Raw genomic sequence first — 7,613 nt, 5'->3', positions numbered from 1 at the left:
AATTTTATTAAAGTTTATCCGAAATTCCTAATATATTTATGTCTATATAATTCGAGTTATGAATGTTACATTTCTTAAGTACTTTATGATATGTTAGCAATTCATATTTTATATGTTGTTTAACTCTTTCTTGTGTTTCATTTTTGCTCTTGAGTCTACATAACATTTTGAATTTGTATATACGATAAGCAATGAAAGAAATTAAAATATTAAGAACTGATATTTTGTCATTTGTTTCCTGATAGAAGCCAATAACAATATGTTTCCAGCTAATTTCAAATTTTAATGAGGAACTTATCAAATTCCAAATATCTTTGACATTTGAACAATCAAATATTAAATGTTTACAATTTTCTGTTTCATTTGGACATGAGTTGCATTTACTGCTTATATCTTGGCAGCATTTACTTAAGAATAAATTATTGCTGAGCAAGTTGTTCAGAAGTTTATAGTTGAACTCTGCAACCTTTTTATCAAAAATATTTGCAATTTTATGTCTATATATTTTTACCCATGATGATTTACACTGAATATGAAATTCTCTTTCATAGAATGACTGATAAATAGGTGTACGTGATTTTTTATTGCATAAAATTTTGTAAATTTTTTTTGAAATACCTTTGCTTAAATTTAATAGTTTGTTACCGTACTGAAAGCGAGGGATTATTGAAGAGTTTGTGATAAATGGAACAATTGAAAGATCATATTTGTTTATAAATTCTCTAAAGACTGAATATAAAATCTTATATTGGCAAATCCAATTACTTTTGTATTTTAAATTATCAAGAAACCATTTAGCAGGTTTTAGACCACTTGAGTCACATATATATCTTTGACATAGAGCAGATTACTTTTAATCCAATCAGGGAAATATAGTGTCTTACCTTTATATGTGAATAATTTATTATTCCATATTGGTTGTTGTAAGAATTCTGTAGCTGATAAATGCATTTGTGTCTGTTTACATTTATTGTAACATAAAAATTTGTTGATAGAAAATTGGAAAGTTTTTGATTAAGCCATAATTTTTCAAATCTGTTTCATTGGTAATTAGAATATATTTAAAGTAAATATTATTTTTCAGACATAAGGATTCTACATATGACTTTAATTTTCCCTTTGAATTTAGTAATTTTTCAACCCAAGATGCTTTTATTGACATTAATTTTGACTCAACTTCTATCACACCAATACCTCCTTCATTAATGCTACGTATTAAAGTATTTCGTTTTATACGATCTGTTTTATTCCATAGGAACTTAAATATAAGTCTATTTATTGTTTTTATTTCTTCATTGCATGGTAAAGAGAGAACAGAGATTCTATATTAAATCTTAGATAGAGCTAACGTGTTGATCACGCAAGTTTTTCCAAAAAGAGTGAGGTTTCTTGTTTTCCAAGCCTCAAAAAGTTTTTCCATGTCTTTTATACAATTCAAAATATTATTTTTATAACAAAGTGTTTTATCATGACCGATGTAGATTCCTAAAGTTTTTACACAAGAGGAATTTATATGTATTCCACAAATATTATTCGTATAATTATGTTTTAGGTTTCCCATTAAGATACTTTCCGATTTGGATGTGTTAAGAATCATTCCCGAAACGGAACTAAATTTATTTATGATATCTAAAGCATTATTCATTGAGACTTCATCTTTTAAAGGGAGTGTACAGTCATCTGCATGTTGGACAATTCTAATTTCATTATCTTTGTCATTATTAACCATGTTAATACCTTTGATGCTATTGCTTTTTCTAATCTGAATTGCAAGAATTTCAGTAACAAACAAAAATATTATAGCAGAAATGGGACACCCCTGACGGATGCCCCGGGACATTTTATAGGTTTTTGATATCCACCCATTATTTTTCATTCTGAATAAAGGCTCTGTATATAAAATGTTCAGCCACTTTAAGAAATTAATACCGAAATTAAAGGATTTAAGTGCTTTAAACATAAAATTCCATTCCACTGAATCAAAAGCTTTTTGAAAATCAAGAAATAATAATATTCCGTCCTCATTACAATTTTCACAATATTCAAAGATATCAGCTATTATTCTTGCGTTTAATCCTATAAATCTACCTTTAATATATGCAGACTGGTCATTTGATATTAAATTATTAATTACTTTTTGTAATCGTCTAGCAAAAGTAAATGCGATGATTTTGTAGTCAGTGTTAGTCAAACTAATTGGTCTGTAATTTTCTAGCAAATTTTTATCTCCTTTTTTGTATATAATGGATAAAACTGACAATCTCTGAGAAAGTGGTAATTTATTATCATCAAAAGATTTTTGAATGGTAGAAAAGAAATGTTTTTTAAGTTTAGGCCAAAACATTTTATAAAACTCACTTGGTAGTCCATCAAGACCAGAGCTTTTATTATTTTTCATTGCAGAAAGTGCATCTGAAAACTCTTGTAATGTTGGGAATAGTTCAAGTATTTGTCTATCATTTTCATTCAGGATATTTTCAACACTTACATTGGAAAAATATTCTTCTATCTTATTTTCTTCAATATCGTAAGATTTATAAAGATTTTCATAAAAAAACACTCATTTTGCGTAATATTTCATCGTTATCAGTAGTTAAAGTATCATCTTCATTTCTTAGCTGTTTAATAGTATTGCATGTTTGCCTTTGATTCTCCAATCTTAAAAAGTATGAAGTATTTTTTTCACCCTTTTCTACCCAATTTGCCCTTGATCTTATTTGCGCTCCCTTTGATTTCTCATTTATGAGGTTTGATAAAGATTCCTCTAAGAAACGTTTTCTGTTCATATCAATTTCACTAGAGTGTAATATATTTCAATTTCATTTAGTTCATTTTCAGCTTCTTTAATTTTTAGATTATATGATTTTCTGATTCGTTTAGAAAAGTTTATACAAAATGTTTTAATTGAGGTTTTTAATTTTTCCCAATGTGTATGTGAGTCATCATCACTATCTTGAAAGTTTTCCAAAAATGAGTTAATCGAATTTATAAATTCTTTATTTTCAAGTAGAGATGTATTAAATTTCCAATACCCTGGCCCACGTATGTTACCTGATATATCTAATGTAAGTTTTAAACACATGTGATCAGACATTCTAATACCATTTGAGTGAGAGCCTGGAACTCTCCTCACAGTTACATTATTTGGTATAAAACATAGGTTAGAAGATATGAAAATGTAGTCGATTCTAGAGGTTGGTATATTGTCACCATTGCACCATGTAAAACCTTCTTTATTATACAGTGATCTCCATACATCACTTAATTCAAAACTATTAATAAACTGTTTGAGTGTATATAAACTCTTATCTGCACTATTTTCATTGTCTAACTCACAATTAAAATCCCCTCCTATGACAAAATTTTCTTTGTTAATTGTATATTGATTACACCATGTTGAAATTCTTTTTAAAAAAGCATTTCTTTCTTTTATCTGATTTGATGCATAAATATTAACAAAAGTGAAAACATTTTCTTCAAATTTTAGATGAACAAGAAGTCTCCTACCATCATTCGATCTATGTACATTTAAAATTTCAACAGGTAATTGTTTTCTAAACAGTATTGATACTCCTCTGCTATATTGAGAATCTGAAAAACTATGAATACTTTTTCCATGCCATCTTGAGCTCTAAATATGTTCATTTTTTTCTATGAAATGTGTCTCTTGAATAAAGATTATATCAGCGTTTATATCATTTAACCATGTAAATAGTTTAACCCTTTTTTCATAAGTGTTTAAACCTCTGCAGTTAATTGAACGAATTGACAAATTTTTCATTTCTAGAATGTCAGATACAAAGAGAGATAACTCTTACATCCAGTTACGATTTTTTACCACGCTGAGAAGCCGGGGCACTTGGTGTTTGGGTGCTTAGATTACGGCCGGTCTTTCTGTTCTTGATTAGGTCCATGAATATTTTGCCGAGAGTGTTTTTCCCTGGCCATTTCCTCTGTGTGGTGTGTAGAGTGCCTGCTTTGTCCAAGCCTGACCCCCAATAGTCATCATACACGGCTTCGACGATGGTGCTCTGCTTTCCGATTTTTAATAGTTGTTCTTTAAGTTCACTGCATTGATTGATTTTTTTTTCAATGATTTCACGCATCACCACATCTTTTGTGTCTTCCCACTGGTCTGTCGTGGTCACTTGTTTTCCGATCCGTTTTGCCTCAAGTGGGGTGGCAGCTTCTCTAATGCTCGTAGCTCGCAGCATGTCTCCAGACCTCATAGCCTTCGCATATTGAAATGCGTGTTCGGAAGTAGGGTGATTGAATCCAAAAATATCTATCTCACACTCATAAAAATTAGATAGAGGGTCATCTTTTCCGCCAAAAGTAATCACATCCTTCTGTCGGTTTTCATGATGTCTACAATCCTCGGACCCCGGCTTGTGTCCAGATTCATGACAAACTTTACAGCAGGATTCGTATTCGCATTGATGCCTCATATGGTCGTCTCCCCAGCAGTTGGTACAACGCAAATTTCTCTCTTGTTTTGGTTGGCCATGATGAAATATAGAGCACTTTAATCCAGCACAAAAACTTGATTTTGGTAGGAATTTGCCATCAGGGAAGGGTCGCATGTATGCGAAGCGGTTTCCGTTGAGTATGTCCGTCATTTTCCTAGTGGACGGATTTCGTATTTTCTCATACTTGATTTCTGACGTGAGCTTAGCGCCTAGTTTGGTTAACATGTCAGTAACACATTTGTCATCAACAGATAAAGGGACTCCTCGGATTGTCACTCGGAGTATATCCTCGTCGGGCTTCTCGGTACCCGCGGAAAACGGATTATTTTCAAACACATTGATCGTTCTCTGTTGAAGTTCAAATCCCTCTGCCACTAACACCTGTCTGCTTTCTCTAGAATTTAGATATATGCGCCAAAGGTCGAGATCAAGTTGGATGCATTTTATATCATTTACTTTCTTCTGAACTGCCGTAAGCAAGTCAAAGTCTGTTATTCTTGAAGTTTTGTTGCTTTGAAAGTCACTGTTACGCAGATAAACCGGTTTTATCATTTGTTGATTTGTCATTGTGGATATGTTAGAATTTCCTGAGCAGTTTTCACCAGTTTTCACCGAAGGTATCGGCACAAAGAAAATGCACAAAAAACTCCAAATTAAAATAAGGAGAAATCCAAATGTCATCAGAAATTATTAAATTGCACAATATATATACACTATGAACATTTGCGACCAAAAACTGGCATTAAATCCAGGAAAAAATTGTCAAAAAGACGGAGCGTCACAAAAAGCGTGTTGCCTTTTCGCTCGTCACGTGACCCATCGTAGCAACTGTCATATGATATTTAGGCAAAGCTAAACAACCAAAGGCAAATGAACTCATGACATCTATTAAAGGCGCTGCAGTCATGTCAGAAAAAGACAGTGAGTTAAGTAATGCCATATGTAAAAGGGTTGTTGTGTAATATAAATGCACAGGTCTATGAAAATATTGTACTGTTCATCATTCCAAATAGGAAAATAGTTTATTAATTAAAGAACGACTCGTATAAATATCAGTAATGCTAAACTGCGGCAGTTATTTATCTTGGTCAACGAAACATCAAAAAGGTTGGCCTTATATTTAAATATAACATGCCAGTCTATTATTGGAAACCGGTGTTTTCCATTTAGTTTTCTGAGTCGGCCGTTTCGTCAGCAAATGCGCTATATACCTCTTTGCAAATCCGTTTCTTTACTGAGGACAGAATTTTAATAAAAAACAACAACATTTTCTTAAGTAAATTGATTGTACTAAATGATTCTTCATATAAGCACTAATGTCACAAGGTTTATTCTAAAGGAATGTTAACAAGCCACACATGTCTATTATAGTTATATCCACATGTTCTACTAGAATAAATGCATGCGGTACATGTAAAAATACTGAGGAAAATAATTACGAGATACAGCACTCGCGATAAATCATTTTGAACTATGACTTTTAAAAGGGGGTGTAGACAGTTTGATTCCTCTGCACTTCACACAAAGTTATGAGCCACATGATGAGTTCCTAGTTAGTATGTTTAAGAACACACATCTGCAGCTGCAAGTCAGCTTTCTTCATAATGCAGTCATCTACGGTGACATTACACTTTCACAAATTTTCACATGGGAATAAGTAGGAAAAATCTTTAAAAATATTCTTCTCAAGAACCACTGGACCAGAAGAGCTGAAATTTACATGAAAGTTTGTTAATATGATGACCCCCAGGAGTAGGATGGAGCAATAATAGGGGATCAAAGTTTTAGATTCAAATATATATATATAGGGAAAAGTGTTAAAAATCTTCTTATCAAGAACCACTGGACTTGGAAAGTACAAATTTTAATTACATGAAATCTTCCTGACAGTGACAAGTTTGATAAAATCATGGTCCATGGGGGTAGGTGGGGGCCACAATAGGGACAAGTTTTACATGCAAATTTATATAAATAATATTTAGATGCTTACTCCTCCTAGGCACCTGATCCCACCCCTGGTGTGTCCAGGGGTCCATGTTTGCCCAGGGTTCGAAATTAACTTTTTCAAGCACTAGTCCGTACGGACTAGTGACTATTGATGTTCACTAGCTAGTCCGCAAAGCATTTCACTAGGCCGTCCAGCATATCATATGAAATGATCTTCGAATTCATTTTATTCAGTAGTATTTAATCAAACCAAACAAATCACATTTGCAAACAATTCAGACCACCATACTTCATTTTACATTCAAGATCTTCAGACACATACAGTAGTAACCTCCGAGTTAATCACGTAGCCCCTTTTATAAACGTGCGTTCGAGATCGACGTTCCCATTGTTCTCGTGCTCAGTTCTTAGAGTCACAGGTGTTCAAAATTTTATCAATAAAATTCACTCTATTGACCAAGTCATGAGCTATAGTGTTATATTTTATGAACTCCTGTGTTAAGAGTCGCTAATGACTAGAACGTTTGCACAAACGTGTTCTTCGACCACACTACTTACAGAGGTGTGTGAGTTCTTGCACCTCGAACCTGTTCTTGTGATGCGAAGAATGGCAGTCTCGAACGCACTTCATCAGCATGTCATTGTCACGCAAACACTTTACCATGCAAGTAATCGACAATAACTTCAAACATCTAAGAGACTCGAACAGATTTGCTAAAATCTTAACCAATTCAAGATTGATTTCTGGATTTTCACTAGTCCGTACGGACTGGTGCTATAGAGAGTTTACTAGTCCGACATGTTTTTTTACTAGTCCCAGACTAACGGTCATGAGGTAATTTCGAACCCTGGTTGCCCAATTATCTATTTTGTATTGCTTATAAGAGTTATGAGATTGATCACCGTTCCTTATCTTTACCTTTCATATGTGCCAAGATGACTCAGGTGAGCGATGTGGCCCTTGAGGCTCTTCTTGTGTGACAGTCTCACCCCTACCTTCTGAGTACAGAGAGTTACTGTACGTGCCATCACTTCAAACAGTTATGACATTGGGGACTTTATTAATAATAATAATAATGCTGCTCAAAGCGCTTTACAATGCATTGTTTCCCTGGGAATATTGTTCAACGTCGATCAGCTAATAACACCTCATGATGTATATTCTCAATTTTGTCATGACTTTATTTCTGGATTCTT

Source organism: Ostrea edulis, chromosome 10, assembly GCF_947568905.1.
Source record: "Ostrea edulis chromosome 10, xbOstEdul1.1, whole genome shotgun sequence".
Taxonomy (NCBI): Eukaryota; Metazoa; Mollusca; class Bivalvia; order Ostreida; family Ostreidae; genus Ostrea; species Ostrea edulis.
This window is presented reverse-complemented; position numbering follows the sequence as displayed.